The 25,009-nt window shown below is 36.0% G+C and overlaps 3 long non-coding RNA genes across 4 annotated transcripts; 1 reads left to right on the top strand and 2 right to left on the bottom strand.

The window, feature by feature from the left end:
• Positions 1-12,074: 12,074 nt before the first annotated feature.
• Positions 12,075-12,659, bottom strand: LOC147476085 (uncharacterized). The gene is made up of 2 exons (XR_015209220.1): positions 12,507-12,659; positions 12,075-12,416 (listed from the first exon to the last, which is right to left on the bottom strand). It is a non-coding gene; the product is annotated as an uncharacterized LOC147476085 (long non-coding RNA).
• A 1,823-nt stretch (positions 12,660-14,482) lies between these two features.
• On the bottom strand, positions 14,483-18,596 carry LOC147476084 (uncharacterized). The gene is made up of 3 exons (XR_015209609.1): positions 18,194-18,596; positions 15,103-15,168; positions 14,483-14,601 (listed from the first exon to the last, which is right to left on the bottom strand). It is a non-coding gene; the product is annotated as an uncharacterized LOC147476084 (long non-coding RNA).
• Positions 18,597-18,860: 264 nt separating this feature from the next.
• Positions 18,861-25,007, top strand: LOC147476083 (uncharacterized). Of its 2 annotated transcripts, XR_015207683.1 has the most exons (11): positions 18,861-19,638; positions 19,727-19,814; positions 19,904-20,023; positions 20,112-20,276; positions 20,365-20,462; positions 20,568-20,678; positions 21,539-21,622; positions 21,861-22,761; positions 23,190-23,427; positions 23,732-23,896; positions 24,845-25,007. It is a non-coding gene; the product is annotated as an uncharacterized LOC147476083 (long non-coding RNA). The 2 variants fall into 2 exon arrangements; XR_015207682.1 differs by having other exon boundaries at positions 18,863-19,638; positions 23,732-25,007.
• The last annotated feature ends 2 nt before the right edge of the window (positions 25,008-25,009 follow it).

Here is a 25,009-nt window from a genome sequence, read left to right as displayed (position 1 = left end):
AAGCATCCATAATAACAGAGGCGTTTGTTCTCTTACATAGTCAGTATAAACAGAAACAACCTCACTTGGTCATGTTCAATACACACAAAGTGTACTAGTGTAATCCTATAGTCAAGATAGACTAATACCATATTATACTACAACTGTACTAATGGTTTGTCCAAATCCATCTAGGTTGTGAACAATTACTTATACTTTATAAGGTACTGATGATATGATCTTCTGTGTGTTCACACCATATCATCTACAACATAAAGTATTAAACACATGCATATAACTAATAACATATATAATATGCATAACATTTTCCCATATGATTCTCATTCAAAATATAAAGAATTAAAGTTAATACAAAAGTAATGCTTTTAGTGTATAACCCTATCAGTAGTATCCCCTTGGTAACACTAGTATATTTAGTTTGTCTAGAGGTTATATTTCCAAGGAAATTGTGTTAATCATGTTGCACGCTCTGGGGTGCCAAACCTAGTTGGGTGTCCAATCATGATATATAAATCTTTCGACATCTTTGGATTTGTTGCATCGATCATGACATATAGCCTTAATTATTATCCTTTTTCTATCGGACATGGCCAATTTAGAGTGTAATTATCTATATTTGTGCAGAACAACACTCAATTTTAAGGATAAATGGTCCAAGATAGTGACCTTTTTAAGAAGGCAGTAGTATGTGTTACAAAACCTCAGCAGTAATGCCAGATTATCAAAACGCAAAAAAAAAAAATCATCTTAAAAGACAAGGTACCTCTATATAATAAAGGTTGGGCAGTTTGATGCTAATTTATGAAGAATAATATTTAGTTGGATGTTATGGCGACTTCTGTGTTCTTTTACATGATAGCTCACTTCAGCCACAGACTATGGTTTTAATTAGCTCCCAAGGTCACGAATTTAGCCCAAGGCTTATCGTTTCCTTAGCACTCAGCGTAATTTCCCATGTATAAATTGATTAATGACTGATTATGCTCAGTACCACATTACCAATGTCTAGATCCTTCGAGCTTCGTTCCTAGTTGTAGGTTTCAATATAGTTAATTGTGTTGGCCGGAAAAAGAGTATTTGATAGTTTTGATGTGATGTTCTTATTTTTTTTTAAATCCAAAAAAACTTTAGTGGAGTAATTTTGTTCAGGACTGATAAGAGTAGTCTGATTAGCAGGTAGATCAGTACATGTGTCATGTGTGTACAATTTATCCCCAAAACATCAAAATCTAATACCAAAACTTAAGCCTCCTAATTGGAGGCATCTTAAGACAATTAGGTAAAACAAATGTTAGTATTGCATATTTGTATTCATCTTTCAAATTTAGTTTTAGATAAATCTGGATCAGGGAATCTGATTTTTAAATGGATGTAAATCGGGCAGCTTATCCATTTAATCTTGGGCAGTTTTAATGGCGAAGAATTGTGCCTCGACAATTTCTTATTATTGTAGAGTTGTTCAGAACTCATATTATAGATACAATTCATACAGAGAGGCAGGTCGGAAATATGACCAGCCATAAACGCACCATGCAGACTACTAAATAATATCAATAGACCTCATCTAATTAAGGGAATACTTCAATAATAGACCTCAAACCCAAACCATGAGTTATCTTGTAACTTGTAAAACCAGACTCCATGACTACCATCTAAACAGCAAGTATCACTATTGCAGTATCATCGTGCCCAATTCCACACACACAAAAAAACTACTTTCTCTCTACAAACCATCCCAGAAACTTATCCATAAATAAGTGCAATCCAAAAGATTGCAGCCAAACAATCCCAAACAATTAATCTTAAAGATGAACTGAACACAGCAAATCACAATAATAATTCAATAAACATATCGAGAAATATTAAAGAGGCCATGCCGATTCACAAGTAGAAAAACACCCAATTGAAAAATGGTAAAAATTTAGCACACCACCAAACAAACACAAATATATTGAATAAAAAGATCGGGAAATCCGAGTATGGAGAGAGGGAGAGAAAAAAAAAAGGAATCTGTTTGCGTTCTTCCTTCGCTCACATGTAAGATCTACTGAAAAAGAAGATTCTTTTTTTTTTAAGAAATCGTGAAAACAAGGTATAAATTAATTAATTTCAACTGGTATATGAGGAGAAAATCAAGAGGGGAGGAAGAAAGGAAGAAGAAACAAACCTGCTACTTCGCAATAATTTTCAGCCGACTTTCTAGCTTTTCCCATAACAGTTTGCCCTAAGTATAACTTATACCAAGTTCTCTCAGCGCGAAACCAAAATTTTCAATATCAAATTCGCGGTTTTTTATTTCTAATTTTGGTTTAAGGCTAGTCGAGCAAACTAGTGGCTGTTTAATTTCTATTTAAACTAATTTTTCGATGGTCTTTCTATTCTAAAGGGAAACCAAAATATATTCAGTAGAAAAAATCGCAGTCTTTTATTTTTTTATTTCTCGGCTAGTCTAGCACAAGGCCCAAAATATCGCCCATATATCGGAGATATCTCCGATATATCTCGTTTTTTTGGTACACCGACATGGAAATATTCGATATATATAAACCGAATATTGAATTATTTTTTTCCCAATATATATCGCAATTTCCGATATAATGATATATATCAACCGATATATACGATATATCCGATATAAATTGTTGACTTTGACTGATATTGTTGACTTTGACCGATATATTGACAATATTTCCAATATAATCGATAATATTTTCGATATATCGACATACAAAACAAAATTTTGACTGGTCAACAAAAAAAATAGATATCTCTCGATATTTCTGATATATTCGATATATATAGGTTTTTGGGTACATCGAAATATTCACCGAATTCAATATTTTGGACCTTGGTCTAGCAAACCAATCACGCGCCTATTTCATTTCTATTTAACCTAATTTTTTTTTCAATTGTTTTTCTAACTAATTAACTTAATAATTAATAAGTATATCAATGATAACACTTCTGGATGTCACATCACAACTGATTTCAAAAACTTGGCAAAATCACTCTTAAAGTGATATTGAATACATAGATATTACATCACTTTATAAGTGACACAATGAGTGACAACACTTTTAAAGTGATGTTGAATACATAGATATTACATCACTTTATAAGTGACACGGCGAGTGACGTAAAAAAGTGTTACTATATCAGTATCACGACATCACTTATTAAAATGATATTGTACAACTCTACTAAATCAGCCTTCCAAATAAGTGATGTTAAAAAAAGATTGTAATAATTATTACATTACATGTTGAGAAAAGTTTGTTGAAAGTGATCTAAAATTAGTGATGTCATATGTCATATTTGTTGTAGTGTGGTTTATATAGTTTTGTAAGGGGAGTGGACGATTTTACTCTTGACCATAGATTTATTAGCTAGGTGGATATTGGGGATAACGCCCATTATCTCCTGAGCCTTAGAATTAGAATGTTGTTGGATATTGGGGATAACATAATTGTCTTGAACCTTAGAATTATGATGTTGTTGTTGTCACAGTACAAAATATCTCGATATATTGTGATATTTGGGGATATCTATCCAGATTTCAGATAAAGATATATAAATATCACGATATGTTTAGAGATATATACGACTGTAAATATCGGTGATATTTCAATGATATTTGCGATATTTGGGAATATTTTGTGATATTTGGAGATATTTTGTGATATTTTGTGTATATAACAATTTTATTTAATATTTACCATTATATTTCAAATAAATATAAATAATGTATTATGATATATCAAGAAATATCCACAATATCTATGATATTTGTCGATATTTTGGATATATCAACGATATTTACATGTGAAACAATATCAAATATCCCTAAAGAGGGAGATATATCCACGATACATATCCAGAAATTGAATATCAATAAATATCCATATCCTGATATTTTGTACTATGGTTGTTGTTGTCTTGATTTGATGGTCTGTCAAGAGTAATCACACACGAGAAAGAACATGATTTCCTGTTGGAAAGTTTTTTCTAGACATACCCCTACTATTTTGGCCTATTTAGACATCCCCCCTCTGAAGTTCTCCGTAATTACTTATACCACTCCCAAAACCAACTTCCAATTGCTAGAACTTTATTCTCGAAGTCCATGAGAGCTAGAGAGAGAGAACCAAATCTGTGAGAGAGATAACGAGTGAGACAGCTACCGCGGATCAGATGTGTGCCCAAACAAATTTAAAAAAACTCAATTATAACCTCTAGGAACAACCTCAGTTTTGGCAATAATCTGATGGACACAAAACCATTTGGAACTGGCCGGAGTATGGAAAGTCAACTTTATTTGAAAGCAATTACGCGTGTTAATTTATATTGTTTATTTTCCATCACCATCCATATATAACTTCACATCCATTAATCGCTTCATATAATGTAATTTCTTGCTTGAATGTCACATTGTCACCAAGAGCGCGCTGTCTTCCGCTCCCGCGTGCTGGAGGGGATTTCTTGCTTCTTGTTATGTGGAGGAAACTGGCCGGCATCAATACCGTACCGACTTCTTTGCTGCGACTATCTTGGAGGCTGTAGAAATTGCCGTAAGTCAAAATTGGACCTCAATATGGGTAGAGTCGGACTCCCAAGGATCGGAGTTGTAATGGCCTTTGGGACCAATAAACTACTGTGGATCAGCATGATGAAAACATGGAATAAGATGAAGAAGAGCCTACAACAATGCATGATATATAGTTTACCTCAACTTGGAGAGGCGAATTTTTTATCAGCAGACAAGGTAGCCAACATAGCCACCTTTATGAACACAACAGAGACCTTTTTGTTCGAAGGAAGACCTCATTGGCTTAAAACATTGGAGGCGCATCGTACGAGCTACTATAGATTTTTATTTATTTATTTTTATTGGTTTTTGGCTAACACGGTCCTGTTCACCACTCTTCGGTGTGTTCACTACCTAGATTTGTAGATTAGGAACCTTTTTTAGGATCCTAAATTGTATTGTACATCCACTTTGTATCTTTTTCACATACATAATACAATGCTCACCTTGGCTAAAAAAAATTGTTGCTTTAATCAAATGAAGAAAATTAACAGCAATTTGAAGGGCTCAAACAGGTGTTACTCATGCACTTTTGAACTAACACAACTTGGTTACAGTATAATCGCAATAAAGCATGTGTTATCTCTCAAGTCAATTTTGTTTTATATATATTAGCTTGTGCTATATGCCTATATGGCCATATATAAGTATCTTATTTCTAAGTATCTAACTACTATCAAAAGGACTATTTTTTGTTCAAAGCTCCTTTTATACGTGCAAAGATTTATTTGTATGAATTGAAGCTGCTTTAATTTTGAGAGTGGAGAACTACTTTGTTCTTACAAACCTTTGAAGCTAGATATCTAATAGAACACCACACTTGAAAACAAACAATTTATTTTATCTCTACTAGTAGTATAGTCTATAATGATTGTGGCCTCTTAAATTTATCCGGGTATTTTTATGACGCATAATATCCTTGATGAATAATAAAATCAGATGCCTAGATATTTATTAAGGTGATTCCATTGGGCACTCATCAAATTGGATTGGGCAACCCCAAAAAAAAAGAAATTTTACAAATTTGCCATATTACAAGTTTGCCATCAAAGCCCAAGCCCAGCAACCAATTCAACCGGTATCGCCAAAACGAACCCTCCGGTCGCGTTTTACGCATTACACTCAAAACGACATCAAACGACTTCAAACGGACAAGTCGTTTTACGTTTTACTCAAACGACATGGAACGACATGGTTATGTCGTTTCTGTTTACACTCAAATGACATGGTCATGTCGTTTGAGTGTAAACAGAAACGACTTGGCCAAGTCGTTTGAGTGTTAGTTTGAGTTTGAGTTACACTCAAACGACGAGTTTGAGTTACACTCAAACTACATGGCCAAGTCGTTTGAGTGTATACTCAAACAATATGGACAAGTCATTTGAGTGTTACTCACACTAACACTGAAACTACGCGGCCATGTCGTTTGAGTTTACACTCAAACTACGCGGCCATGTCGTTTGAGTGTACACTCAAACTACGCGGCCTTGTCGTTTGAGTGTGCACTCAAACTATATGACCACATCGTTTGAGTGTACACTCAAACTACATGACCAAGTCGTTTGAGTGTATACTCAAACTACATGGACACGTCGTTTGAGTGTTACTCACACTAACACTCAAACTACGCGGCCATGTCGTTTGAGTGTATACTCAAACTACATGACGGCGTAGTTTGAGTGTACACTCAAACGACATGGCCGCCGAAGTTTGAGTGTTAGTGTGAGTAACACTCAACGACGGGTCCATGTAGTTTGAGTATACACTCAAACGACATATGGCGTAGTTTGAGTGTGTACACTCAAACGATATGGCTAACGATATGGCGTAGTTTGTTTGTGTTAGTGTGAGTAACACTCAAACGACTTGGACATGTAGTTTGAGTATACACTCAACGACTTGGTCGCGTGTTTAAGTGTGTATACTCAAACGGCGTGGACACGCGACTCAAACGATTCCAAACGACTCAAACGATTTCAATTGAATTAGAAAAATTGAAACCGATTTAAAAATTGGGTTAGAAACAACACAATTACATCAATAAAACTACATGCACTCTCTGACTCTTTATCCTGTTATGACATAGTATCTTTATAACCAAGTTAAAACATGTAATCAAACATGCTAAAATCTAAAATAATAATTTGTTTTATATCTAAACTTGTTATTATTATTATTTTTTCAATTGTTAATCATAAACTAGTTTGGGGTTTGGAGTTCAGGGTTTAGAAATTTCGTGACATAGTATCTTTATAATCAAGTTAAAACATGTAATCAAACATGCTATAAAATCTAAAATAATAATTTGTTTTATATCTAAACTTGTTATTATTATTATTTTTTCAATTGTGAATCATAAACTAGTTTGGGGTTTGGAGTTCAGAGTTCAGGGTTTAGAAATTTCGTACCAACATATTTTACTTAATTATTTGAAATAATAATTTGTTTTATATCTAAACTTGTTATTTTTTATTTTATTTTTAAAATTGTGAATCATAAACTAGGTTGAGATTTAGGGTTTAGGGTTTAGAGTTGTTTACAAATTTCGTGTTAACATATTTTACTTAATTATTCAAAATAATAATTTATTTTATTTATAAACTTATTATTTTTTATTTTCTTTTTCAAATTTTGAATCATAAACTAGTTTGAGGGTTTGGGTTTAGGGTTTAGGGTTTACAAATTTCGTACCGACATAAAAAAAATTAATTTCAAACATATTTCACTCAATTATCCAAATCTAAAATAATAATTTGTTTTATATCTAAACTTGTTATTTTCCATTTTTTTTATTCAATTGTAAATAATAAACTAGTTTGGGGGGGTTTACAAATATATTTCACTCAATTATTCAAAATATATCAAAATTTCAAATATATATAGAATACTCATTCACTCAGTTTAGAGTTTAGGGTTTACATAGAATACTCAAGTTTCTCTACATACTCAAGTTTCTCTAAATGGAACATGAAGATGAAGAAGAAGTATTTGAGGTACAACAACAAATTAGAGAAGAACAACAAATTAGAGAAGGAGAAAATAGAAGATATGTTGAAAGTGAAGAAGTGGAACAAAATGTTGAAGGTCAAGGTGAAGAATTTGAAGATGCAACAAGTCGAGCAAATGAAATGCCGAGAAATTGTCGACGACAAAGTGCAAACCTAAATAATGAGGTAACACTTGATTAAAATGAATACAAAACACTTGATTGATTGAATGAATGAATGAATGGATGCAAAATGAATGAATGCAAAACCTGAGCCCAAACGACATGGCTGGGTCGTTTGGGAACACTATCAAACGACATGGTCGTGTAGTTTGGGAACACTACAGAACGACATGGCGGTGTAGTTTGAGAACACTACAGAACGACATGCCCGGGTCGTTTGATTACACTATAGGACTACATGGCTGGGTCGTTTGGTAAAACTATAGAACTACATGGCCGGGTCGTTTGGACCCTCTATGAAACTACATGGCTGGGTCGTTTGGACTAAATTTAATTAAAAATTTTTTTTTTGTGACTTTGAAACTTAATGCAAATTGTTTGAGACTCTTGTTTTATTTTTCTATATGTAGAATTCTTTGCCGCTATCCGGAAACCGATCCTCTGCAAACTCAAATGATGTGGATTGTCAACTGATTTTAAGTGATACAACAGAAATTTTTACTACGGAAGAGGTATGATTGAGTAGGCATTGATTTCATTTTTTTTAAAAAAAATCTAAATATAATTTTATTAGTGTATTAATAATAGTTGTTATTTTTTATGTGTTTAGGTCTTTTTATACGCGAGGCAAGGCAATCGGTTGGAGCAAACCGCTAGAGGAAGACAAGTTAATGTTGTTGTGGTCATTGAAAAGTCGGAGTGTGCCAAAGGAAACCCAGTAGCAAGATTGAATTTGGCTTGCGAGTGCTTGGGTGTGTATCGGTCACACAAGAAGGAAGGCGAAGAGAGGGCTAATAAGAGAAGGTCGGGAACTAAGAAATCAGGATGTCCATTTAAGTTAAAAGGTGTTTTCCAACGCGGCACTATCGATAGTTGGAAAATTGTCGTTCTTAATGGTGTTCACAACCATCCATTGGCGAAGACCCTTGAAGGACATGCATTTGCTACTCGACTAACCGTTCCAGAGTTCGAGTATTTGTCAGAGATGAGTAAGTGTGGAATAAAACCTAAACAAATATTGGATTCCATCAAGAATAGGTATCATGATAACATCTCTAGTATATCCCAAGTCTACACGCAGAAGCGTAGGCGAGGAAATGGATATGAGCAGTCTCACACAATTGCGAGAGATTGAGTGAGTTGTTAGCAAAAGAACATTATTTTGAGGAGTTGAGGCGGGATGAGAATACCGAGGAGATAACGGGATTGTTATGGGCCCATCAAAAGGTGTTAAGTTGGCTCGGACTTTTTCAGCGGTTTTTTCATGTTAGACGCTACCTACAAAACTAACGGTATCGGTGGCCTTTTCGATACGGTTTGTAGGGGTGACTTCAACGTGGAAATCTTTCACCGTGTGTCAGTCTTTGCCGATCTGAAACAACAAATCGACTATGAGTGGCCCCGCATCATTTTAGTGGCTTGCTTGGTGACATAAGCCCATCGTGGCGGATCGGCGGGGACTTAGCCCCGATGAGCGCCACCGACGAGTTTTTTAAACGCACACAAGCATCTATGTAGATGGCATATCGCTACGTCGTCCTTTCAAAATGTTACGATATTTTTCCAACTACTGAGAACTTGTAGAGAAGGCCGGTTTCGTGGAACACCGTAGTCAAATCAAAGACAGAGGTTATTTTCAGTAGATGGGATGCTTTGGAAAAATATTACGGGGGTTGAAAGTACTCCAATTTTGTTTGTTATTTGGCGAGACTTGGTTTCCTCATAGGGATCGATTAAATGCGATTATATTGTTGGACTGACCAACACATTCACTTTGGGAGTACAACGACCAATAGAGTTGAAGGGTCTCATGCTCAGGTGAAGCGTGTACTAGGAAATGCAAACTGTCATGATTTTTTGAGTATGTTTAGCTTAATCCACCCGATTCTAGAGATCCAGATGTCCGAGATTAGAGCTACCTTCGAGAGAAGTATGATTGTAACTCAGCACCACCACCGGATTCCTTTGTTTCGTGAACTCAGAGGCCTTGTCTCACGCAAGTGTTTAGACTTGTTATTTGAAGAAATAGATACCCGCGTAAAGCGTGTTAAAGATGGAGAGATAAGGTGTTGGTGTTATTTGCGCACGAGCCATGGACTGCCATGTGCTCATGAATTAATTGAGTTTGAAGAGCAAGAGCGGTCCATCCCTTTGACTGCTATCGACCCCTTTTGGAAAACATTATGCGCTTCTCCCCAATGTGTCGGTGGGTGTTGGTCCCGATGTTGCACCTTGATGGACTTGTTCATGAATAGGTTTGCAATGGTTTCTGAAGAAGAGCAGAGGGTTATGATTTGGAAGCTTATGGAGATTGCCGTACCAGAAAGTACATGGCTAGTACCACCTTGTGAGGAAGCAAAAACCAAAGGTCGGCCAAAAGGTAGCTACAGCAGAAAGCTTCAAACTGGAGATGATAACTCTTCAAAGCGAGATCCATCTCATTTTGAATATTCTCAACGCGTGACCATGAAGAGTGGGTCGTCACAAATCACAACCAAACACTACGCCCACCCAAAACACCCACACTACACCAAGAAAGAAGTCTTCTCCAAAACTACCAACCCAAAACATCCACACCACACCAACAAATAAGCCTTCTCCAAAAACACCAAAAATAACCACACCAAGAAATAAACCTTCTCCCCAAAACACCAAAAAACAACCACACGCGAAATAAGCCTTCTCCAAAAAAAATCACACCACGAAATGTGAGAGATGACTTAGACTTTGGAAAGGCGAGGGGTCCTAAGGATTACGGGTTGGATATTCCGAAGAAATGCATAAATACATTGTTAGAGTCCATGACCCGTTGGCGATGGCAAGCTGCGGTTATAGAGCTTTCTGCATTGCATTAGGAAGAAGTCAAGAAGAATGGCCACGGATGAGAAGGGTGTTATGCGAAGAAGAGCTTATCGACAACCTCCCTTTTATTGTACTTTGTACAATCAAAGTGAGGTTTTTATTCGATGAAGGAAATCCTACATGAAGAAGGTTACGCACCCTTAAATAAGTGGATGAGCATGCCTTTTCTTTGGATACTTATTTGCTTCAAGATTTAATGTTGTCCTTATGCATTTAGGAGCTCGTCAGTGCTTCCTTCTCATGCCGTTGAGAACCCAAGCAAATCCTGAGAGAGTGACCCAAGTGTTGGGTAGCGCACATGTTGGTGGAAATCATTTTGTCAATGTTAAACTTGTTGAAGATTGTCCGGTTCCTCCAGTAATGCGCCAATGGCTTAGAGCTCGATATGATATTGCTGACAGTTGGAATTTGGCCTTGACAGCAAGGCAATTGCAATTTATGGCATTGAACATTCCCAATTTAATATGGGAAAAGGAGCTCGTTGAAGATCCAACAGTACATGTTATCGACTAAGTTGTTTGTATGTTGTCGATATGATATTTTAATGTAATTTGTATTTTGATGTAATTTGGAACAAGTGTAATTTGATTTGATTTTTATGTTATCAATGTTAGGGCTTTTATTTGATTTGATTTGGAAATCGAGTAATCAACTAAGTTGATTCGGACGGCAATCGAGTGATTTTGAAATCGAGCGATCGACTAAGTGATATATTTATGTAATTTGATATTTTGATGTAATTTGGAATAAGTGTAATTTGATTTTATTTTTATGTTATTTGGAAATAATGTTAGGGCTTTTATTTGATTTGATTTGGAAATCGAGTGATCGATTAAGTTGATTCGGATGGCAATCGAGTGATTTGGAAATAGAGCGATCGACTAAGTTGATTCGGACATCAATCGAGTGATTTTGAAATCGAATGATCGACTAAGTTGATTCGGATGGCAATCGAGTGATTGACTAGTTGATTCGGACGGCAATCGAGTGATTTGAAATAATGTTCGTATGTTGTCAATAATGACCGAAACTACACGGTCAAGTCGTTTGACTTTAATCCCAAACGACCCAGCCACATCGTTTGGGATTAAAGAAAAACGACATGAACAAGTCGTTTGGCCTTTAAACCAAACGATGTGGCCATGTCGTTTGGTATAAAGGACAAACGATGTGGGTGTGTCGTTTGAAATTAAAAGAGAACGATCTGCCGAAGTCGTTTGGTATAAAAGAAAAACGATCTGCTGAGGTCGTTTGGCTTTTATGCCAAACGATGCGGCAGGGTCGTTTGGAAAAAAAAATTTTCAAAATTCATTTTGTTTTTACAACACTTTCATATTCATCAAATTCCACTTTTCCATTCAAACATCAAATATCAAACACTCTCATTCATCAAATTCATCCATTCATATTCATCAAATTCCACTTTTCCATTCAAACATCAGATATCAAACACTCTCATTCATCAAATTCATCCATTCATATTCATTAAATTCCATTCAAACATTAAACATCATTCATCCATTCAAACATCCAACATTCATGCAAACATCATATCCATCAATTCATTCGAAGTTAACAAAATTACAAACCCTAAACTGAAACAAATTACATCCATCAAACTAAATTATAAAGTTACAAACCCTAAACTGAAACAAATCAACTATAGCGCCCACCAATGTACTTGCACCTAGTCAAGTTATATGCCTGTTCGAAGGAGGACCTTGCTTCCTCTGGCATATCATTCCCAGCCAATTGTAGACCTCTTTCTAGCAAACGACTGGTTTCATCGATGACGTCGTTCTATCGAAAAAAGAAAAATCAAGATAAGTTACCAATCGAATGCAAAAAATCACAGTTAGAGAAAACTCAATTAAAAATCACAATACTTACAATCGGTGAACAGTTAGGCAGTGTCTCCAGGGAGAGATGAATAGGAAGAAGCTCAGGGTTCACCAAAACTACATGAGAATTCCTCGCATACCAAGTCATGTAGTTTTGATGACACTCCCATGGATAAGACGAAATAGGTCCTCGGTTCGCGAGTTGGATCCGTGATTACTTACGACTCGATAAAGTGGCCCAATATTGGTCCTCACCTCATACCAGCGTCGCCTTACGGTTCTTGTTTCTCAATTTGGCATTGGAGGATCTTTTAGGTACAAGTTGCACATGACCCAACCGACGCACCACCCTTGCGACAAAGCATAAAGCTCGACAATGTTGAAAAACATAGCAATCCCTCAAAAATGCAATGTCATCAATCGGGTTTGTATCTCTGATATTTTTGTAGGGATGCCAAACAACCTGAAACAAAATCAAATGTGTCATTAACAACTCTAATGATCAATTACTAAAAAATAAATATAAACAAACTTAAATACCAAATTGTCATTGAATTTAATACTTACATTGAACTCATTCAAATCATCAATTATCGCATTTCGATAAAGCGCAATGCATACGTTTGTGTCGTAATAGTGTGTGGAGCGGGATGTGTCTATGAGCACGCGGCTGAGACGAGATATAGTTGAAGTTTGGGACTGTCATGAATACCGGAAAATACTCATAGATCCATGCCTAGATATACACAAATAGTTAACATATTGATAGAGTAATAAAATTAACATTAAAAAAAATAAACTCTAAAATACTCAAGTTTTACCTGTAGAAGAGTCATATAGCCTGTAACCCCTTTCACCTTCGCACATGTGGCAGCCCCGAGACCTCTATATAAAAACGCCAAAATTGCTGCACCCCATGCATACTCTTCTATCTCACTGAATTTCAACAACGGCCTCAGATAACATATAGGCACTCCAGTCCCAGACTTGTCAGTAAAAACAGCACATCCAAAGAAAAACAGAATAAAAGCTCTAACAGTCCGTTGAACATCCTGGAAACTCGAGGCCTTCTCTACCACATTCCCAGCAGCGTCACATATAGGGCTATCATGAACCTTGTTCGCAAAATGCTTCCGGATGAATTCTAGCCTTACTTTTGAAGTGAACCTGCTAGCTTCCATCTCCGCCCTAATCAAATCAATAGGGAGCCCCAGACCAAGATGTAAGAGATTTATCGATTGTTGTAAGTTCAGCTCACTGTCCCCTTGCACCGCTCTTCCTCTAACTGTGACTCCACAGATTTGGACAACATCGTCCAAAGTCACAGTCATCTCCCCAACTGGCATATGGAAGGTGTTGGTCTCCGAATGCCATCTCTCCACAAACGCAGAGATCAATGGTGGATCCATATGCTCGTGATAACCTTCCACGAGATCAAACAACCCAGTCCTTCTCAACTGCACGGCAAATCTCGGAGACCTTTCACATTCATTTTTGAAATTCCATTGGGATAACTTCGCTAAGTGTGAAACATACTTCAACGCTCCGCGATCCTCCTGAAACAACCGAGCACGCATTAGATATATATGAACAGAAACAAAAGATTTTGTAAAAGAAAATCAAAGTACACAAGAAAAACAAAATATTACCCTTCTCTCCCAAACATCGCGAGCGACATGCACCGCATAGTCATACAATAACTCTGACTTATACGGGCCTCCCCCATACACACCTCTTTGAAACTCCAAATCATCATTGGATTTTCTTACGAAATCCAATACCGGAGGTGCTTCTTCCACTGGTGGTACGTCTTCTACCACATATTCTTCAACATCATCATCCTGCTCATCCTCCTCCTCACTCTCCTCTTCTACTATACTCTTCCCTTTGTCCATAATTACATCTAAACCTACATTAGTATCACTATCTACACTATCTACACTATCTTCACTAAACGAATCAACCTCAGGAACCTCTTTTTCCAAATGGTCCCCTACGCGGCCCGATGCCGTTAAAGCCGTGCCGCCTATGTCTTTTTCTTCCAACTGCGTCACCGCTAGAGGAACCGCCACCAAACAATTTCTTAACACCCTTGAATGTAGTTTTTGCTACATTCTTCACATTCTTTGATCGAGGACCCATCGCTACAAAGAAAAATAAAAAAAGTATTAGTAAACCATATTTAAATAAGCAAATGTACAAAGAAAACCACTAGAAAAAGAGATCATCATCCCGGTCATTAAAACTAATATACTTATAAGCTTGCTATGATAACTCCAAGTATATATGAAGAAATAGAATGAGGCGTTACACTATACAAATTCTATCGAATTTTGGGCAGAGTTTCCTTTGTTTAGTCAACATTTCGTATACTTAAACCTGTCATAACCTGGAAATCAATAATGACATCCTTCCAACAACCATATGTACATATAACCTAACTTTTACACGACAGTGAAAAATGTATATATATACAAGACTGTTTCTGTATGAACTATCATTTATGTACATCAAGTATTACAACAAAATAACTGGACTCTCTATACAACAAAATGGACTTGACTCTGTCCCTCGTCAAGCATAGGGGAAACCACCTTGATAACATACATTCAGTAAGTTTGATAACCAAAGAAAGAGCTTCTCACCTATAATGCTTTACCGCTTCAGTTTTGTTTCCCTGTATCCAGACCTTAAACAAGTACTCGTAAAAGCTGCATGTGATCAAGGTCATTACTCATTAGTCAAGACTCAAGAACATAAGCAGTATGAAAGGTGAGTAATAGAATGTACAGAAACAAAATACTAGAACTTAACAATAAACTTTCAAGAACTTAACAATAAATCAACAAAATATGAGTTGATTTTCAGTCCTCCAAACTTGAAAGAGAGATTTTCTTGATAGCTCGAAACACAAGACTTTTTGTGTCTTCAAGCCATTAACATCTACAGGTTTCACTTTGAGACCAAATTCTTCCTAACTGAATTTCTAATGGAACTTGTGTCAACAAAGAATTTAAGATTTTATTCTAGTTAATAAATTGAAGCCAAGGACTAGGAGATGTGTTTTTTAATCTATGGACTTATTTTGTGTTTAATAATATCAGAGCTAGGTAAGGAGTTGGACCGTGGGAAAGGGCTGAAAGAAACCATTGGCAATGTTAAACTTTCAAGCTGGTCTTGCTATTTTTCACCTTCTTTGCTGAGGGACAGGAAGGACTAATATTTTAAAATTAAGATGAAAATATAACACTTATTAAGATGAAATCCATTCAGTGTTATCCCGTATATCTTGTTTGCACTATTAGAAGCATGTTCGCAATCCTAAGTGTCCCCTTTGAGCTGCTATATACAGCCACAGTGCTGACCAGATACTTAAAAAACAGTGAGTCATTGTATTTGTGGTTTTGGACTTAATTATGTCCTTGTCTGAATCAGAGAAATCTACCATGAAGACACAGTGCATGTTCTATAAGAATCAGCTCTGAGAATCAATTCTCTTCTCACACATTAACTTATCTAAAACATTTTACTTTGTACTACTCTTCATATGAAAGTTTTAACGAAATATCCAGTGGAAATTTATTACTATGAGGGATCCATAGAGGAAATGGAGAAGATTTACTGTCTTCTTAAAACAGCCGACTAAAGAACTTAAATATGAGACAGAGAATGAACTCAAAATGAAACAGCTAAGCAACATTGTTTGTTTTCAATTTGGGGAGCTATCTAAAGAGAACTAGGGACAAAAAAAAAGGCCTTACCACCAAGAAACGATGTTTGTACTGTCAAACCATACAAAGAGAAATAAGCACTTTGGGAGGGAAAATAACTCAACGAACACGCCACGCCAAAGTAATATTCCTTCTCACCACAAGGAACAAATGCAACAATGAATTTTCACGAAAAAGAAATCAGTTTTGAATACTCAATTACAAATTACTAATCAGCTCTAGTTATACTATAAGTTTTCATGTCAAACTGAAATACTTTGTCGAGGTGTAATGCGTGAAAAGGTAAAAAAAAAATACCAATTTCCGTATGTCTTTATACAATTCAAATATCTTATGATTTACTTAATCCATAATGTCAATTCATTAGAAATAAGTAAGAAGTAGGCTAAATTCAACCAAAGGGCCTCAAGCAAACATTTAACACATTCTCGATAAAATTTATTCTAAGTCTTTTCCCAAGAGATAGGTCATTTGGTTTAATAGGCCGATTGCTTAAAGAGTGTATAGGCTAGTTCCCAAGAGACAGCAAATAAACTTTCTTTTGAGCTTACAAAAACTTCATAGTTCATACTGTATAAGTGAATATGCAGGTCCTTTAGTCATTTTTTAAAAGAATCTGTCAACATTAATTGACTTGTTATAAGAATTTCACAATGAGCATATCCGATCGATGATCGTTTGCAAAATTTACACGAGCCAAGATAATATCAGAATGCATGAGGTGTACGTACGTATGAACAAAGTAATAGATATTTGGATTGCAGCCTTATCTAATTAGCTTTTTCTGCAATTTTTCTACGTCACCTAATGCATCATCTAGTTTCAATAGCATTAATGAACAAAGAGAAATTGAAGCCAACATGCGTCTAGAACAAAATCAGTTAAGGTCACACATATATGTACAATTTTAGTTGATTCTAATATAATTAGTATATTTATATCCACATCTAAATTTATTTCCACATGAAGTGTATCTGTGTATACATTCAAGTGCAGTGGACCTGTTCCATGCAAAGATCCAGCAAGAAGGAATATTAGTATTGGCTTATGACCCGGAACTCAACTAATAGCGAAGAAAGTAGGCTGTTGCAGCGCCACCGCCCGAAGTCAATGGGTTAAGGGCTGAACAAAAGTCTACCGTTGAGGTGAACAAAGGGGGTTCCCATAAGAAAGAAAGATCAATACACATCCAGCTAAAGCTTCAAAGAGCTTTCTATGCCCCTTGATCTGTACAGCCAGCGACCATGAGTAAAGGTACCCCGAGGTCTTCCCCATCGAAGATGGAACTCAACCTGGTTGCTTGCCATTGCTCATTTTGCACTACTCTTACAACAGAGGTTGACCGTCCAAAGACAAAAGTCAATACCACGAAACAGAGCAAGGATTTTTGAAAGTACACTGGCGACCAAAGTTTCTAAGCCAAATTTAGCCAAGAACATACCCAAACTAAGGTGTCATGTGACTTATGTCACACCAAGTATTTGTTCTTACTCCAGGACTAAGGCGCGCTACAGTTACACGGTTACCAAAAATAACTTAGTTAGCCTAATTACACTAATAAGCATTCCATTGGGGATAGAATATCCCAACGTAGCAAGTGCATGAATTCAAAAATTTGTTGGTATAAAACTCTAAATGCACACAGCCAAGAACGATGTTCTAAGAACGATGTTGGTACTTAGGTAGTCTAACTAATGCAGCAGCGAACTGTTACTCTTAATTGTAGCTACGAAAGTAAGAAGACGCCCACATACTCGAATTCAAGACGTTTAAACAACACTAGTTTAACACTCATTTCAAACACAAGTAAATCAAAATGATAACTGAACCAAATCAAACACTCAGTTCAAACACAAGTACACTTGCATATGTATTACCTCTTCTTGGACAGAGTCATAGAGTCATATTAATAATCCATATATAACATTTCAAAGCAACAAACCATGATCATATCACATATATATGATTACATAATAAGAGATTGCACAAATTAAGAAGAACCAACCTGAATTTCAATTGAAGAACTCGCAAATTTCAAGCTTTCACCGCTCTTCCAACTTGCAATTTTGATAAAGCTCGAATTGAGAAACTCAAATCTAGTTTTCAGTGACAAACACATACAAACTGTGATCAATGGTGGATCAAACTCTAATTGTTGGAGATTTTGATCAATGGTGGAGAGATTGTGTTGGAGATTTTGATCAATGGTGGATCAAACCCAGTCAAAGGCTTTGCAAACTCGAGTTTGATCAATGGTGGATCAAACTCGAATTGTTGGAGATTTGTTGGAGAAACTCAAATCGGGCACTCGAATTGTTGGAGATTTGTTGGAGATTTGAAATTCGAATTTGGGGTTTTTTAGTTAGGGTTTCGAAGGGTTTGGGCGAAAGAGACGACCAGTAAGGGTAGGTTTTCCCGGTTTCAATTTGGTGGGGGGGTGTATTGGGCTTTGTTGTTTGGGTTGGGCTGGAGGCTGCCCGATCTAATATGAGTGGCGCCCAATACAGCACCCTTTATTAATGAGGACTATTTTGTCTTTTTATGCCTTTATAAATTTTCAGTACCGATATTATCCTTAAATAAAAATATTGCTTAACACCTTTAAATAGAAGCAATCGGTCTTTTCGTGTGGCAGTATATTAGAAAACCAAATCCACGCCATTCCCATATGTACGCCATACTATAAATGATATTTAATTATCAATAATTGGGTTATTTAATAAGAGGTTAAGAAAAGGGAAATTCTAATCAGAGAACTCTCATATTGGTCCATGCATAAACACCAATTGAAAAATCTAATAACCCCAACTTGGAGATAACGGAGGTGGAGATATACAGCTAACCTCCGATTTCTTAGTTATTTGTTTATGAATTAATCTATTTCATTTTCAATGACTGTTGGTTCCATTGATTTTTTTTTTTTTTTGAAATTGTGCTTAAGAAAACTTGATTATATCGCACTTGACCCCGTTCAATGATTGTTGGTTCTATTTATATCGCACTGGATTTCTATCTTCATATCTGCTTAAGAAAACCGTTTTCTATTTTTTTGGAATGACTGAGTAGTGTTTGTTTAATTCGAGCTATGGATGGATTTAGTTGTGGACTTTCTTGTGATTCACGGTAGAGCTTTGTTTCACTAAGAAGTCGAACAAGTTTTGGGTGGATTAATTAGATAGATTATTGTGGCTGTCCCAATATTAGAAGCCTCGTGGGCTCGCTGGCAGTGTGCAGTATTTCACTCGAACCATGGTAGAAGTTAGAACATTGAGCTGATGACTGTGAACTATGTTTTTACCGTGACTGTTTGGGAATTTCTGGGAGATGTGTGGAAAATTAAATACAATATCAACTATGGACTCAAGGGTCTCTAAAAGTGGAGATTCAAGCAAGCCTATAACTCCCTGATTTAACTTTGGTGAGAACCAAGTCACTATTGGGCAACAAAGGGTAAATCCCCTTGCTTTCCTACTAACCAGTTATTGAAAGAGTTTCTTATTGATGTATAATGAGCACTTACCATACTATTTTGGCACAGTACCATGGAGGGACCAGCTTCGGATGAACTTCCGGAGGTCCTTTTGTTACCACCAGTTATGATTATGATGCTCCCATAGATGAATATGGTGAGATAAGATTCTTCCGAGAAGTCTGCATGCATTGGTTGCTCATGATTTTTTTTGGTTTTGATTGCTTTAAACTTCACGACTTGCAGGTTTGGTAAGGCAACCTAAATTTGGGCATCTGAAAAATCTTCATATGGGCTATTAAGCTCTGTGAGGGTGCTTTAATTTCTGTCGACCCCGTTACTACTTCTTTAGGAAGCTTCCAACAGGTAACAATTTTTCTAATATCATGAAGTTTTCCACCTGTTCTATCTTGGTAACTCAGTTGCCTTAATCAATCATATATATATATTTCAGGAAAATGTATTCTCTTCCAACTCCGGAGGTTGTGCAGCCTTTCTCGCGAACTACAATTCCAAGTCTGCTGCCAAAGTTGTGTTCAGTGACAAGCACTATAACTTTCCGCCTTGGTCAATCAGCATCCTTCCTGATTGTGAGAATGTAGTCTTTAATACCGCAAAAGTAAGTAGTGTAAGCTATAAAGAAGCCCTGTATAAACCTGTTTTAATATCTTAACCAATCAAATATATATATATATCATAATCATAAGGTAACTAAAGCAAGGCGGTCTTATGCGGATAAAGGTCCCCTTGTGCTGCTATCATGATGTAGTGCTGGCATCTGGGTGATGTATTCCTTAGAATATTGGTAAGAGGGTGTCTCACATTTTCTAAGATTAAAGCCCTGACTACATTATCACTGTTGCTTATAATGTTTTCATGGACTGCGTCTCCATGTTGATTTCGTCATTAGGGTTTAAACCATTGGTCGAGCACGTGATTTACAGTTCCTTCCTTAAACAAGAGAAATGGTCCCCTGCAATCCCGGTGCTTCTTGCTTGCTAACATGTGAATCTTCTTAATGGTAAATCAGCTTAATAAGGGGTACTTAATTAGCTCAATTGTGTGACTTTGAAGTTGTTTGAATTTGCCATTTACAGATAATAATCAGTTCCAGTTAGATTTATACTTGCCCAAGTATGCAGTGGTGTTCATTTTTTGTCAATGGCCTAGGTTTCCCTTTTTCATTTCTTTTCGGTGTATGACGGGCTGACGGTCTTATGGGAAGCATTTAATGTATTTTGGCTACGAGAGATTTAAGAAATGATGTGTCAAAGACAATGTGAAGTACATATGTTGGTATTATTTCTGTCGATGGTGTTTGTTATGGAACAAATGATGGTGTGGACTAACTTATAGTGTCAAGTACTTATGTATTAGTGGGGAGCAAACTATTGGGAGAGAATGGGTGCATTGGTTCAAATCGTACATAATGTTGCTGGCAGTTGCAGTAGCAATAAAATTATTTATTTATTTTATTTTTGATAAAGTAGTAGCAGCGGGTTTGTCTGCCTTCGTACCCTACAAGGGAGGAGCGGAACCAACCCAAACATGATCCTTCTCCTCCTACTCATGTGATCTCCCCCACCCCCTCCTACCCCCTTACTACATACATATTCCTACTGTAAGGGTAGAACCTGTTGTTGTGTGTATGAATATGATAGGTATTGCATTCCATGGGGATGTTGTGGACTTGAAAGTGCTACATGCTGTGTTGGTCACAATAGCTGCTGTGCGCATGCATATCCCTTGAAAGCTGGGACTTGCCAAATAGTATCTGATTACACATTCTTACTCTTTGGAAACTTTCTAAAATATATTACTTTGAGTTTTCAATTTTGCCACTTGGAATGGATCAAAATAAGATTTGGTTATTGCTTACAGGTTTGACCATATTTGCTGGAGGAAGATCCAAATGACTATTAATTCAGGATCTCGATGGAGTTAGGACGAAAGCAATATCTCGAGGTATGTGCAATTAATCCACTAGGCTCATTAGAATTCAATTTCAATGGTTGAAATTGCAGGCTTAGGCAGAATGATTTGTTCAATGCAATCTAATTTCACGTGTGCCACGGTTTACTTCATTCAGCGTACAAGTTGTTATTATTATTATTATTATTAAAAGCCTCATATCTATTAGATAAGTTTGAGCCAAGCTTCTAAACCTACAATTCATATCTTAATTGAGATTTGTCCATAGCAGGGTAAATTAGGATTGAAGAGGTGTCGATCGATGCAATTACGGCACTGGCCGAGTTTCTTTAGAAATTGGTGATAAGAGACTGAGGTAATCATGGTGGCAATGGATTAGTTGTCTGGATATTCTTAAGAAATAACTTATTATTTGTTGAAGCATGGTATATACATTGCTGTTGTATGGATAAAGATTCTCCAACTTTTGCGAATTGGGATTGAAATGGTAGTCAAATACCATACTCACCCCACAAGTTTTTGCCAGTATATGTATAGTACTTCAAGAGTTCAAGAAGCATTGCAAGTTGGAGTTGTGTCCCAGTTTTTTCGGTACTTCAGATGGACCATAAATAAGTATCAATTAGTCTTTAATGTTAACTTTGAAGAACGATTTATTCGGTTGTTTATATTTGTGATTTTATTATATTATTTATATTCAATAGCGTATGGCTATGCAGAAGTTTATTGTTCACGATATCCGTATTATCACTTAAAATTATAACTAGCAAAAGAGGGTGAATATTTAGAATATTCTAAAAACTTTTCTACTTTATCATTCCCATGTGAATGCTTAGAAGATGGTACAGTTAGGAGGCACCATGCAATTACAAATAAGTTGCATACTCACATTGTACAAACGCAACCTAAAATCAATTTGACGCCGATAGGGCGTGCATGCACATGCTAAACATATATTGATTGGTTAAATTCTTTTGTGCTGGTCCAAAATAGGAGCCAACAGATGAGTGACAAGGCACTGGTAATATTGCAGTCTTTTCAACTAAATTCTTATGTTCCAATGTCTAAACCATTTTTTCACATTCCAATTTATACTGAATTTTGTGTCCAGGTGTGCTGTGAGTATAGCATGGCTAATTTCAGCATTGGAAATCGTATGAGAAAGCCAAAAGGTGACATATATATATATATATATATATATTTTCTTTTCCTCTTTTTTTTTTTTATATGATTTATGTTGTTAACATAGTTTACATAGTTTAGCATACCTTTCAAATCCTAAATGCTAAACATGCACTTACGAAAGACAAAGCACACAAAATTTCAAGCAGTAAAATAGGCATAAATAAAAGAAAAATATTTGCCATCCAGATAAACGATATGTTTTCATTAGTTACCTCCTTAATGTGATTTCTTATATGCAATTTGCTATATATGAGTTTAAGAGGCCTTCAGGAGATACCATAAATGATTTCATTAGTTAAAACTTTAAATCTATTGTTATTTTTTAAAGAGTTTCTTCTCTCTCAATGGGTTAGATGACCTCCAACCCACAATTTATTTAAAGTAGAGTACTAACCACCGACTTTTTTTTCCCCAGATCGATTTGGAACTAGTGTTTTGGTATTGTTAGTGAGTGAAGGGTAGTTCTTGAAAGTGGGATCCATGGATGATGAGGATTTTTTCCTGGCATATGAAGTTGTTAAACTCCTTAGTGCCATGTGGGGTTATCATATGCTGTGGTAAAGAGGGAAAGAGGAGAGAAATGAGTTTTTGAAGGGGAGAAGGGGAGCTGTATGTTGAGGAGCAGTGAAGGTGGGGGTGGGTTTGTTTTTTTGGTGAGTCTTAATATGTGTCAATTAATTTCTTATTATTGTTTAAGTTTCTCAATACGTTATGAAGATATACTGTTTAGGAGAATTGTTGTATAATTATTTTGTATTTGAATGAACACCACCTTTTGTCCATCTCTAGCTCGATTTGTTTTTTTTTTTTTTTTTCCTAATAAATCTATACTAAGCTTGGAAGGGATTGTAGAATTAGCAGGTGGCTTCCATCCAGAGTGTTGCATCAGTGAAATGAATAGTTTGACTTGTGTGATGGATTTCTCAAAGATCTTTCTTTCTATGTTGGGTTTAACAGATTGAATGGTGATCCAACTGGCGTCGTTTAAACTGAAAAGTGGGTGACATTTTTGATAATGTCACCGAACTGTTATAGAGTCGTAAGCTTATTATGAGAGTGCATGTGTAATTGCTTTAGTCTGTACCGTCACTGAGAAAGGAACATTGGATCTGTATCCCTATGGTAAGTCTAGAACCTCCCACCCTTCAACATCAATCTATATATTACCGAAAATTTATTATGTTATGAGTGCCCTAACACTACTATTACAAGTTAAGTTCTAAATTGTTCTCCTCCAAGACTAATTTGTTTAGATTTCCCTTGTATATCTGTTAGAATAACATTCATATATAATGTGTAGGTTAGAGACAATCCTTATTTTTATGTTCTTTATTTCTTATGTTACTTATTTAGAATCAAGAGGAGATGAGGTGGGATTGACTTTTATAAATATAATAAAGATTGCAACTGAAATTGTTCGATGTTTTAGATACATGCATGAAAAATGTCATTGAGGTCTTGCCTGTTGTACATAGCAACTTGCAGCCAAGTAACATTTGCACATGCATTCCAACCACTAGCTTTGGCAATTTAATTTTCCCTACTATGTATCATTTTGAGTTGCGTTTTCTCATTCACTTTTATACTCTATTTTCATGGCAGTGATCTCTTTATTTGGGAGTATGTCATATATATGAAATTTTTGAATAATCTTTACAGGTAGATGTTTCACTATCAGAAATTTAGGATCACTAGGTACATAGGGGCTGCTGATAAAAGTATTTATAGTCGTAAAACTACATAACTTAACTGTCGAGCTTACGTCTGTGTCGGCCATTTCAGGTAGTCCATTACTACCAGTTTTGGGCCCTTTACATTATTTATGGCTTTATCCATTTATCTCTCCCATATTTATAAGTGAGTAGTTATTCATATTAGCTTAATTTATTGCTATCTCATTTCAGGGATCTGTCATACAACAGTTTCACTGGGGATCTCCTTATCTCATTTCAGTATTTTACGTATCTCATTGGCTTGGGGGTCATATACTTATACCAATAACTTAGTTCATTTAACGAGGCACTATTGTAGTGTTTGTATGTCTGGTTCTTATTGTGGACAATATTGCAGGCACTTGCAGGATAACGAATTCACTGGCTCTGTTATTTCCTAGCGAACCTCCAGCTTATTGATATGTATATAATGTATAGTATGTGCTACACTGAATTATGCTACATTTTAATACCCACTGTCGATACTTCTATTAAATTTATGACTCAAAATGTGTTGGATTTG

The sequence above is a fragment of the Coptis chinensis genome, chromosome 9 (assembly GCF_015680905.1).
Source record: "Coptis chinensis isolate HL-2020 chromosome 9, ASM1568090v1, whole genome shotgun sequence".
NCBI classification, from domain to species: Eukaryota; Viridiplantae; Streptophyta; class Magnoliopsida; order Ranunculales; family Ranunculaceae; genus Coptis; species Coptis chinensis.
Note: the sequence above shows the minus strand (reverse complement) of the source record. Positions and strands in the feature narration are given on the sequence as shown.